The sequence below is a fragment of the Chenopodium album genome, chromosome 10 (genome assembly GCF_948465745.1).
Source record: "Chenopodium album chromosome 10, dcCheAlbu1.1, whole genome shotgun sequence".
Taxonomy (NCBI): Eukaryota; Viridiplantae; Streptophyta; class Magnoliopsida; order Caryophyllales; family Amaranthaceae; genus Chenopodium; species Chenopodium album.
This window is the reverse complement of record NC_137843.1, coordinates 47288639-47302170: the sequence shown is the minus strand read 5'-3', so window position 1 is coordinate 47302170 and position 13532 is coordinate 47288639. Positions and strand designations below refer to the sequence as shown.

The 13532-nt window shown below is 34.0% G+C and overlaps 2 long non-coding RNA genes and 1 pseudogene across 2 annotated transcripts; all 3 read right to left on the bottom strand.

The window, feature by feature from the left end:
- Positions 1–415: 415 nt before the first annotated feature.
- Positions 416–2734, bottom strand: LOC145563999 (uncharacterized). Its single transcript, XR_014094709.1, has 3 exons — positions 2432–2734; positions 1378–1598; positions 416–904 (listed from the first exon to the last, which is right to left on the bottom strand). It is a non-coding gene; the product is annotated as an uncharacterized LOC145563999 (long non-coding RNA).
- Positions 2735–8077: 5343 nt separating this feature from the next.
- LOC145565284 (putative mitochondrial protein AtMg00860 pseudogene) lies at positions 8078–8995 on the bottom strand (annotated as a pseudogene).
- A 981-nt stretch (positions 8996–9976) lies between these two features.
- LOC145563998 (uncharacterized) lies at positions 9977–12496 on the bottom strand. The gene is made up of 3 exons (XR_014094708.1): positions 12266–12496; positions 11559–11690; positions 9977–10270 (listed from the first exon to the last, which is right to left on the bottom strand). It is a non-coding gene; the product is annotated as an uncharacterized LOC145563998 (long non-coding RNA).
- Between the last annotated feature and the right edge of the window lie 1036 nt (positions 12497–13532).

Sequence of the window (13532 nt, the reverse complement as noted above, 5' to 3'; positions counted from 1 at the left end):
CAAGTAGACATACATGAATTTTCTTCCTTGTTTAGACCGATAATATGCAAATTAAAAAATCCTACAGCAGTTTATCTATATCCATATATCATTACATTACGAAACCAATTGTCTTACTTCGATCCCTAGAGCCATTAGTTAACCCTTTTTCATTTTATATATACTGTAGGGGATGGGATTCTAAGCAATAACCAACTAAAAAAACCATTTCCAATAAACAAAAACTAATATCACAACAAATCAAAATGCCATAAAAATCGAACCTTGTCAATCAACAATTACCACTAGCTGAACCAATTTCAGAAAAATCAAAACCAATTTCATCCCTAGAAGATGAACCACTAGCATATCTGAACAACAAATCAATAATCACTACCTCAAAAATTAAAGCTAGAAATATCAAATGAAACTCAAATTTCGGTCACAAACTAATACAATCATTGAATAACACATCACTGATTTAGTTACAATACAACAACCAATTTCATCCCAAGAAGAAAATGTTTAAAAATATGCTATTAAAGCTAACACAACCAAAATTAATTGAAATTGGGAAGAAATTGAACTATTAAAAGCAAAAAATCAGCAAAATAAATATTAGGGAGCTAATTCACTCATCCAATAATTTTTATACACAGACATATTCCAAGGCTGCTTTGCAATTTTTTTTCCCTTAATTTAGTAGGATAAGATTTTTTTTTTTTTTTCTGAAAATCCCTAGAAGAGAAGCAGATGGCTCCCTAACTAGTTCAATATAGTTCCTTTAGAAGCTAGTTACAAGGCAAACAATATAATCTCCAACCTGGTAGATATAGCTTTTAACAAAAGAAAGCACTGGTAAATATTTGAATATGGATTCCGGCCTGTTCACATCCATCCCATGGAACATAAAGTAAGATCTACACTGCCAAAAAAAAAAAAAAAAAAAGAATGTTACCATAATGAGAGTTTGACACACTGACAGGGTCTTCTTTTACTAGACAAGATAAACAACAAGAACATCCACCAGAATATAAATACACAAGCTTCACTCTTAAGTACAAACATAATTAACCAGGCTAGAAACATTTAACTAGAATATGGATCCAAGTATAGGAATAAGAAGCTTTTCTGAAAATTTGCATGTTTCTCGTATAAATTGGAATGTACTAGTGTCCATAGCTATGAAATGAAAATCCGTGTCAAATAGCATGCAGAGCGGCATAATAAATTTTAGTAACCTCCTACATTTTATATCAAATTCCAATCAAACATCCAACTATACTAAATAAGCAATTTTCTCCTAATTAATCAAATTTAACAAAAACCCATCAAAAATCAAGAATACATATTAAAACCCATAACAAAAAATTGCTAAAAATAGCTATTAGTTAATACCAGAAATTGCCGAGTATCAGGCCAAGCAGACCTATGAAACCATTTGATGGCGATCCAACGGCCATCATTGAGCTTCCCACGATACATAATATTAGGAGCTTTCTCACCATGTTCAGAAACAATGTTCTCTGAACAAAACCCAGAAGCAGCAGCTCTTAACTCGTCCAATTTGAACTCAGTGAAACTCGGTTGAGACTCACTTTCATCTTTCCCTCTGTTTTCTACAATCACCCAGAAATCAAAAACATATAAGCATCAAAACCCATCAAAGATTAAACTAGAAACAGTTAGATAACATCCACAAACCCAATCTTCGATCTCAAAACATAACATACCATTACTCCTCCTGGATCAAATTCCAGCAACTAAAACCCAATCAAACCCATAATCCCCTTTAATCCCGATTTCAATTTAATCTCATTCATGTAACTTACCATTATTAGCTAACAAGAGGGACAAAATTGAACTCAAAATCAAACATCACATACAAACTCAAACCCAAACACAGCAACCACATCACAAAATCCAAAATCATAACCCTAAAACTCAACGAAATCGAAATCAAAGCAAACCCTAAAAAACCAGGCTTTGATTTCGATTTGTGAGCTTTAAAATCCAAAATCATAACCCTAAAACTCAACGAAATCGAAATCAAAGCCCAAATAAGCAAGTAAGTACTCGAGTCTGACCAACATAGGAAAAACTGGCGCTATGCTATACAAGATTTGAACACTTGGGGGACATGATCATAAGTGGAAGTGCTAAATTCATTTCCCACTCACAAACAGAAACTTGTAGCACAGTATTAGTGCCATAACAAAGGTTTAAAAATCACATTCTAACAGCTATATATGGAGAACGTAACTCTCACGTCATGGCAAAGAAAAACAAATAAATTAATAAAGTACGGTTTGTCTAACTCAAGCACAGAACTCACATACATAGGACAATCAGATATGGATACACTATATCAGGCAATAACTTTGACAATTGAACTATATATTGCAACATTAGCCATAACAGAGCTTCAATAGGCATATAACATGAGTCCTACCTTAAAAACACCTTTAACTTGATGATATGTATCAGCAAGGTCAACAACAACAAAAAGAACAGAGTTTATAGAAGAAAATGTGTGAAAACAGGCAAAGAACAAGAATCTTCAGGACAAAAAGAATAGAGTTTATAGAAGAAAATGTGTGAAAACAACGAGCTCAACTTCTGGACATATTCATCTTCAACGAGCAATTCTACAGGAGCTAGAACAAGAATCTAGCATAGGCATGATTGTCGAGTTAATAAGCTTCAACTCAGTGGATCATTAGGTCATAGAAAATTGATAACATACTTATTAAACTGTTAAACCTTATAATAGGCATGATTGTTTATGTACATGGTTTTAGCCAGTGGATCAGTAGGTCATAGAAGTTCACAAATGAGAATCCAAGAGATAGACCAAACCTTATTAAACCTTATCTAAACCCATCTTATCTTTATGAATCTATCTAAAACTGTTAAACCTTAATTCACTTTCTTCATGGTGAAGTGGACAAGGCCGTTCTACTGAGTAATATCTTGTACAACCTAGTAGTCCAGCACTCACTACTCTTTTACATGGTTACATTAAACAAAGAATGATATATATATTGTTCAAGAAACAGAGGACACACAAGAGGGTGTAATTGTAATTATACAATATATACCCTCCGTCCAAATTTAGTTGTCACATCAATAGTTCGTTACACCATCAATGTGACAAATAATTCCGAACAGAGGGAGTACATGACCACCCTATTTCCCTACATAAGTAATGTAAACAAACACACATCTTATACAATTAGCTTCAAACAACATACAGATAAAGCACAAATTTCTCGAACACATAATCAGAAAATTCAAGTTCAAATAGTTAAGAATTTTACATAGCCATTGAATTGCTGAGCAGCTGCTTCAACTGAGGACATGGTCACAAATCCAAACCATCTGCTCTTCTAGTCATTTTATCATATATAACCTGCATAAATTCAGAACAATTTTTGCTTACTAATGTTACCCAAATGACATATCTAAAATTTTCAAAATAAAAAATTTAAACCAAAATTACATGCAAAACAACCCTAAAACCCCACATAATTAGACAAAAAAATCCCCATTAAATTACAATAAAAATTAATTCAACAAAAACACATAAAATAAAACAAGAAATTTGAAATTTGAAATCAGAAACCCTAGATTCCAAATCGAAGAGCTTACCTTCGCGAAGAGATCCACCACCACTACAAAGATCCAACGCCGATGAAGAAATAGACCTGTCACCATCGCCGCCGCCACTAACTCGGTGCCCATTTGTGTTTTTCTACTAGTGATACTCCCCCCCATATGTTTACATTTAAGATATATACGTTTAAAGAGTTTTGGTGCGTATCCTTTTACACTATACGTAATTTATTAATTTAACATGTGAAGACTCCAACCAATCAATCAAGAATAAACATAATAATAATCAACAGATATTTTCAATTAATTCTTGAATTAATAATTAGTGAGCACATATTTATTTTAATTAAAGTTCCTTGCCTAGTTTTATGCACAAAATTGCACGATTCCTACCTTGGTGCAAAGGATGCACTAATAAACTTTCTTAGCTCGATCTCAACTTACTTGAGTGAGCAAATAAATAAACTAACTTCCTTGACTCAACACCGATAAATAATGGATGAGAATAAAATTCATGAATCATGTTCAATAATTCTAATTATAGCTCTTTTAAACATACATAAGTCTTGCTTATTAATTTCATGCTTCCTTGATACTAAAAAATAAAACATACTTTCATGATTCACATATATTTAACTTGTATCATGCTTGAAATATTATATTCACATGCTTGCATAATTATTCATGTTCAACCAACATCAATTCTAAGCATATAATCAACCAAACATGCTATTAATTCATCTCTTCAACCACAATTCACAATCCTATCATGATACTACGCATACACAAATATCCTTGTGCATATACGTACCTTGAATAACTCCTAAACTTGGCCACACCTAGCTCGAAACTTCCTACAATTAAAAAATACATAACTATAATTAATCCACTATTCTCACAAATTTCCAGCAACTATAATACTACTCCCTCCGTCCCCTGTTGATAGTCCCTTATGCGCATTTTTCACGGGAATTAATAAACATAAATAAGAATAGTAAAAGTATATTGAAAAAGTAAATTAACATTCGGTATGCAAAAATTAAAGAGAGAAAGTAATAACAATATATGGGAAAACAAAATTTACATGGAAAATTTAAATTTGCACAAATATTGTTGCAAATTGGAGGGAATTTTGGTTAAAAAATTAATATTAATGGTTGTTGGAAAAAGCAAATAAGGTGAATATTTTGGGACTAAAATTTGTCCATAAGGGACTATCATTTGGGGACGGAGGGAGCATGCAAACCATACAAATTATTCTCTTTTAATGACATAAAAGCCATAAAACCTTTTCTTTAATTAGGTACTTCAAATCCTTTCAAAAACACTTAATTTTTATGACTTAAATAAAATTCCAGCATACTTATTTAGTATAAAACACCACTTTTAGAGTAAGAAATCATATATAAGTCATTAAAACCTTTTTCCCTTTTATGGGTAATCAAACCATAACTCAATAATTAACATGTAGTATGTGTAAATAATTTCTAGCATTAATTGAAGGCTTTAAACACATCAAAAACATGATTAGACCATGAATTAATCAAGAACAACAACCTAGCCTCAATCCCTAACCAATTATACAAAATCCCCAATTTCTAGGGTTTATAATTTAGGGTTTTTAATTAAATAAAAATCTGAAATTTATAGCAATAAATTAGCAACATCAAAATCCTAAAATCAATACCAAAATATAATAAAAATCATGCCTTTAAAACAATAGAATAAATTTTAGGATTAAAGAAATTTTTTTTATATACATGCACAAACCAAAAAAAAAAAAAAAAAAAAAGAAGAGAGAGAGAAGGGGTGGCGCCGGCCGGTGCCGCTGACGGTGGCCGCCGGTGGCCGATCGTGCAAAAAGGAGGGAGAAGGAGAGAGTCTGTGGGTTTAGGGGAAAAAAAGATGAGGAAAATGAAAGAAAAATAAAGGAAAAAGGAGAGAGAGAAAATAAAGAGAAAACCTTTGAATTTTTTTGTGAAATCTGACAATTATGAACTTGTGTGGAAAAATCTTGAGGTTTTAAGGTAATTATACTATCCTTTTAAAATTAAAACTCATATTTACAAGTTTATCATTACTAATTCCTAATCCCTTACAAATTCTCCCTTTGGGCCAACTTATTGGACCCCTAATTTCCCAATAAGTTGGTCCACCTTTTTCAATAGGATTGATCCAATTAAAAATACTTTTGTTGCCTCAATTCATAATCCATTTTATTTACACACACTTATAAATGAATAATTTTTTTAAAAAATGAATTAAATCATTTTAATAAATAAAATAATTAATTTATATATATAAAAATATAATAAAAATACAGAGTATTACAGTCTACCCCCTTAAAAGAAGTTTCGTCCTCGAAACTTGAGCACGAAAACCATAAGACTTTGTTCGAAACTTATTTAAAATCATACTTTTTACCCACTTAATAAAAACTTTTCTTAATACTTATAGTTGTTGTACTTTCTGTAACCTTTCTTGAACTTTTTCTTTCTAAACTTTGCATAAAATTGTGCAAAATATATTAAAAATGTACAAAAATGCTTGAAAATAAGGTAAAAAGCGCGAAATTCTACCGCATTCTACCCCCCTTAAAGAAAACGAGTTACGTCCCCGTAACTCAACTAACCTCAAACAATTCAGGGTACTTCTTTCTCATTTCATCCTCGGCTTCCCAAGTCGCTTTTTCAGTCTCTTGGTTTGACCACAAAACCTTTACTATCTTGACATCTTTCTTGCGTGTACTGTGCACTTTACTGTCAAGGATCTTTACAAGTCTTTCTTCATAGGTTAGGCTTTGGTCTAGTTCTATAGTCTCAGGTTAAAGGACATGCGACTTGTCCGGGATATACCTTCTCAATTGAGAAACATGGAACACATCGTGCACTTTGCTAAGGTCCATAGGTAATGCTAACCTATAGGCAACTTTTTCTATTCGTTTCAAAATCTCATATGGTCCAATGTACTTGGACTTAACTTCCCTTTCTTTCCAAATCTCATAACTCCTTTCATTGGTGATACTTTAAGCAAAACTTTATCCCTAATTTGGAACTCCTCTTCTCTACGCTTTAAATATGCGTAACTTTTTTGTCGCTTTTGGGCAGCTTGGATCTTAGCTTGAATTTCTCTCACTTGTTTTGTTGTTTCTTCTATTAATTGAGGACCTAGAATTATTTTCTCACTAATGTCACTCCAACACAGTGGACTTCTACACTTTCGTCCATACAAGGCCTCAAATGGTGCCATGCCAATACTTGCATGGTAACTATTATTGTAAGAGAATTCTACCAAGTCTAAGTTATCTTCCCATCCACCTTGGTAGTCTAACACACAAGATCGTAACATATTTTTTCTAAGGTTCGGATAGTTCTCTCAGATTACCCATCCGTTGCAGGATGAAATGTTGTACTCATCTTCAATTTCGTACCAAAGTTTTCCTGGACGCTTTTCCAGAATTTCGAAAGAACCTTAAATCCCTATCAGAAACGATATATTTAGGAACTCCATGTAGCCTCACAACATTCTTAATGTAAGCCTTCGCAAGTTGTTCCATTTTCCAAGTCTCATTCATTGGTATAAACACTGATGATTTGGTAAGTCTATCCACTACAACCCAGATGGTATCATTCCCATTCCTAGATTTAGGTAAACTAGTTACAAAATCCATCGAGGTACAATCCCACTTCCAAGCCGGGATCTCGAGTGGTTGCACTGTTCCCTGAGGTCTCTTATGCTCTATCATAACTTTCTGACAAATTAGGCACTTAGCTACAAATTCTGCTACTTCTTTCTTCATTTTGGGCCACCAATACACCTTTTTCAAGTCTTTGTAAAGCTTATCCCCTCCTGGATGTATTGAATATGGTGTATTATGTCCCTTTTCCATCAACTTTTTCTTCAACTCTTCACATTTCTGTGGTACACACCACCTCCCTTTAAATCTAATACTTCCATCATCATGGATTTTGAAATCAGTCGCTTTTCCTTGCTTAATCTTTTCCCTTATGCGATCTAATTTCACATCCCCTACTTGATTATCCTTAATCTTATCCAATATCGTTGGTTTGATACTCAAATTATTAAGCATCCCTTCCAACGTTCCATGTGGCACTACCTCAAGGTTTAACTTACTCATTTCTCTACATAGTTCGTCTGCCACAACCAAAGCATTTAGTCCATGTGTTGCTTTGCGACTTAAAGCATTTGCAACTACATTTGCTTTACCCTCGTGGTATTGGATATCTAGTTCATAATCATTGAAAAATTCTATCCACCTACGTTGTCTCATGTTCAAGGTTTATTGTGTGAAAAGGTATTTCAAACTCTTATAGTCTGTGAATATTCTACATTTCACTCCATTTAAATAGTGTCTCCATATCTTCAATGCAAACACTATAGCAGTAAGTTCTAAATCATGAGTAGGGTAATTAACTTCATGTTTCTTCAATTGTCTTGATGCATATGCAATCACTTTTCCATGTTACATCAAAACATGTCCAAGCCCATTCTTAGATGCATCACTATATACATCATAAGAACCACTTCCATGAGGCAAGGTCAATACAGGTGTCGTTGTCAAACTCTTTTTCAAAGCTTGAAACGCCTCCTCACACTTATCACACCAAATGAACTTAGAATCTTTCTTCATCAACGAAGTCATAGGTTTAGCTATTTTCGAGAAATCCTTCATGAATCGCCTATAATATCCTGCTAAACCAAGAAAACTTCGAATATCAGACACATTCTTAGGTGTAGGCCACTCTTTTACTGCTTCAATCTTTACAGGATCTACCTCTACTCCATCTTTTGATATAAAATGTCCCAAAAATGCTACCTTCTCTAACCAAAACTCACACTTCGAGAATTTGGCATACAACTGGTTTGTCCTTAAAGTAGCTAACACCGACCATAGATGCTCTGCATGGTCCTCTTTATTTTTGGAATAAACCAAAATATCATCAATAAACACTACCACAAATTGGTCTAAGAATGGTTAAAACACTCGATTCATCAAGTCCATAAAAATCGCAGGTGCATTTGTTAACCCAAAAGGCATTAATGTAAACTCATAGTGTCCATATCTTGTCCTAAATGTCGTTTTCAGAATGTCCGCTTCCGCAATTCACACTTGATGATACCCTGATCTTAGATCAATCTTAGAAAATATTGTCGCACCTTTCAGTTGGTCAAACAAGTCATCTATCCTAGGAAAAGGGTATTTGTTCTTGATGGTTACTTTGTTCAGCTCCCTATAATCGATGCATAGCCTCATGCTATCATCTTTCTTCTTCACAAACAATACAGGCGCTCCCCATGGTGATGCACTTGGACGAATATATCCCTTTTCCAATAAATCTTGCACTTGGTTCTTCAGTTCATTCATCTCCGCAGGCGCCATCCTGTATGGTGCCTTAGAGATAGGTGTTGTTCTAGGCACTAAGTCAATGGTAAATCTATAGTTCTCTTGGGTGGCATCCCTGGGATATCTTCTGGAAACACATCTAAAAACTCCTTTACTACATCAATATCTTCAGGTTTAGATGGTTCCTCATATTCCAAGTTTCTCACACTATAGAAATAGATTGGGTTACCCTAGCTTCTTCATTAACTTTGCCAGTTTTAACACAGAAATGATCTTAGTAGGCCTAGGTTTACCATGTCTCCAATGAGTTACGAGCTCTCCCTGAGTCGTTTTCAAATAGTTTTTTTTGTGACTGACATCGTATTTCAGCATTATAGCGACATAACCAATCCATTCCTAAATTAGGTCAAGGTCTCCTAATTCAAATTCAATCAGGTTGCACAAGAATTCCCTACCCTTAATCTTTATAGGCACATCTTTATAGACCCTAGTAAAACGAACTACACCCCAGTTGGAAGTTCTATAGGAATATCTATATCATCTACAGTTTTTAGATAGTTTGATAGTTTTGAAAGTATAGCTTTAGAAATGAAAGAGTATGTTGCACCAAAATAAAACAAAACTTTAACAGGAACTAGGTTTCACTAGTGGAAAAAAGCCTAATCGTAACAGGCAATTATAGCTCATCCGTAGCGGGCAACGGGCATTACGTATACCGCCGTTACGGATAGCAAATGTTATTTGTAACGAGCGCATGCCCGTTACAAATAAGTAATTATTCGTAACGGGCAAAAGAAGTGCCCGTTGCAAATAACCTCGTTATTTGTAACGGACATTTCAAACGCCCGTTACAAATAATCCCGTTAATTGTAACGGACACCCAAACGCCCGTTATAAATAACCCCGTTATTCATAACGGGGTTATTTGTAACGGGCATAAAATCTGCCCGTTACAAATAGTCTTTGATCCATTTAAAAAAAAATCCAGCAAATGCTGGCCAGCTTGCTTGCACACCATTTTATCAATTAATGAGAGATTTATATTTTATACAAATATAGAATACAATTCATATACAATCAACTAATACCTAAAACTTATTAGAAGAGCTAAAGCAAATCTTAATTGTAACAATAATAAACAAGTTTACTTAAGACTAATAAGAATTAAATGATTTTCCTCTAAATTAGTGTTGAATAATTTACATCTTCCAACTTTTTTCCGAGTTGCTACAACTTTGATCTCAATTCCGAGGTTGTCTCCCACCATTTCGACAATCTCTTTTACCATATCATCCAGTCAAATAACTCTACCTAAAATGGAGTACAAAAAATGTTAGATGTATAAAAGCAACTAATGATTGAACAAGAGAGCATTATAAAGGCATTAAGTATTACTTATTTGTCTTTGTACAGTTAATTTTATCCCAATAAAACTAGATACATAAAGATGAAACACTATAATTTTTTTTTGCATTTATGCTCCCACACCAATGTATGTTCACATGAAAGCTACTGCCCAGGTTATGGTATGTGCAACCACAAGATTGCACACTGCTACCACCGTTTTTTTTTTTTTTTTCAAACTACCATTATCCCCTACTAAGTCCAAATTCTCCCTCTCTCTGACTCTAAGCTCGATAATTTAGGGAAACTATTATTTTAAAAGGGTGAAGTAACCAAAAGCACTTAGTAACAGCCCCCTATGCAACAAGATACATTCTTATGCACAAATACATTAAATAAATCAGAGCTAGTACAATATACAAGTTGATTGCCAATTTAATTCAGTTTAAGGAATCATCAAACTTTTACAATCACATAATAAATTCAAAATGGGTGAGGTAACAGCTCTAACAAAGACATTTTTGTCCCCAAACTTCAACCACAATAAAGCTCAAAGTCAAATTGATGATAACTAAAAGCAAATTAACAAAAGCAAACAACAATGTTTGAAAACGCTAATAAAGATCCAAATAATAGGGAAAGGAATTTAAGGTTCAAAAACTGTTACGGCGTATTCCTTGCATATCTCTATTTTGAAATACTTTCGAATAATAACTACTCCTATTGAACTAAAATGGGTGGCTTGTTCCCAATAGGAGTAATTTGACATACTTGTTATACTATGCTAATGAGAAACTTCAACAAGTCCTATATACTCCTATTGGGAACAAGCCACCCACTACTAACTGCATGACAAATCAACCAAAACCAAATTATACTTACACGCTTACAACTTATTCAGTACTTTTCATAATAAAAACATTTTATGTTCACTCTCATTAGATAAAGGCATTAACGTGACAATACTGCTCAATGGTTAAAATTAATCCATTGAAATTACAAGCTCACGCAATTCAATTTCCAGTTTAATCAATCAACTAACAAAACTCAATGCAGAAAAATCAGCACAATCTTTACAAAATCAGTACGAAACATTTACAAAATCAACTCAAAATGCTCAATATCATCCAATTCAACTAGTTTCTTGGCACAATTAATCAAAAATTCAAGGTAAAAACATCGATAAACAAACACAGACGACAACAAAACATCACCAGAAAAGGATAACTTAGAAGAGAGAAGGTAATAAACTAACCAAAGAATGACTGAGTAGAATGAGACAATAGAGCTTGAGTTTGTAAAGAAAAAGTCGATGACGACGCCATTGAAGTAGCCGAAGAGAGGCGGGGACCTCCTCGATTGTCCACCATTGAAAGAGAAGTAAGGTCTGCAAAATCCAAAATAAAATGGTTAGTGTCAACTGTTAAGCTAGGTTTATGATTTTTCAGTAAGGGAAGACCGAAATTTAAAGAAGTTTAGGGACAAAGTTGAAACCCTAACGATCAATAATTAATTATTTTTACCCAAATTACTCACAAATCATCTCATTTATCTATAAAATCAATCAATAACCTAACTTCAAAGCATCAAATTTAAAAAATCTAAATAAAATTACAAGTGAAAAATCGAAGACAAACATCAACGAAAACAGAAAAGTATATATATATATTTTTTTAAAAAAAACCCCTTTTTCAAACGAACATCAGTAATTTGAGAGCTCAGAAACACAGATCTATATAATTTCAAGAAATACTGACAATTAAATGTTGTAAAAATTCAGTAATTTGTGGTGCTGTATGTAGTCGAGAAAGGCACAATTTCTATGGAGAAAATTGAATTAAAATTGAAAATCAGAAAACCCTTAGTTCCAAAAACATGAAATTGTAAATTTGAGCAAAATAAAAACTCAAAAAACATGAAATAATGAATAATTTAAAGAGAAAAGATGAAAAAAGCACGTACCTTTAGGAAAAATCATTTCGAAAAGGGGATGATGAGAGGTGGGTTTGTATCAACTCCTTGCGCCACTATCGTCGTTGCTAGCACCGACCGACACGTCGGTAACATGATAGAGGAAAAACAGAGAGGAGATAAGAGTAAGAGAAAGGAGGAGAGAGAGACAGCTTGAGGAAGAAGATAAGAGGAAAAGAGAGAGAGAGAGCGCTGGAGGAGAATAGCGGCTGCGAGAGAAAATTAGGAGAATAAAGATTTAAACCTAGCGCTTGATTTAGGTGTAACGGCCTTTCTATTTGCCCGATACAAATATTAACGATTCGTAACAGACATTTATTAGCCCGTTACAATTATAAACTATTCGTAACAGGCATTTACTTGTCCATTACAAATGAGTTATTTCCGTAACAGTCATATATTTTGCCCGTTACAACTACTCTATTTGTAACGAATTTTATCATGTCCGTTGCAAATAGGGTGTTACAAATGACAATTTTTCCACTAGTATTTATAGAAAATGTACCGGTTTAACATCTTTCGCCGCCTCGGCCTCTCGCGAACCCATCACATTAAGCTTTCTTGGTGTTCCACCCTTAACTTGTGTGCTACCACCATTGGTGTTCTTATTCCCATTCTGAAACTTTGCTCCCCTATTCATCTGATTCCCGTTGTTACCCTAACCACCTTTCTGTTGATTCTAGTTTTGTCCATTACCCCTAGGTTGATTGTTTCCCTGATTTCCCTTATTCTTAGAAAAACACTCATATGCCCTGTGCCCTTGCTTATTGAATAGGTTACAAGTGACCAAGTTACCCTCACAGTCATTCCCTGGGTGGTTGTTGGAACATCTCTTACAGTAGTATACTCTTTGGTTCGATCTCCAGGTTGGTTCCTATTTCCCTTAGGAAAATTTCGCCCACCTTGGTTATTCCTATTATTCAGGAAGTTATTACTCTGGTGGTTGTTAAACTTCTGCCTCTTAAAGTTATTCTGATTCCCATATGGTCCAGAACTAGTCATAGGCTCCTTTCTTTTCTCCCTAGCTTCCAACTTGGCCTTTTCAGCTTTCTCCTTCAACTCTAATGCATGTAAATGTGCTGCCCTACCATATAACTTATCCAAGCTGTCAAACAATTGTCATGACAACTTCCCTTAGAGAGAAAGAGGCAATCCTCTCTCAAACCTTCTACCTTTCTGCCTGTTAGGAGCCACAGTATCCTCAGCAAATCTAGACAACTCGATAAACTTAGTGTAATACTCAGTCACCGACATATTC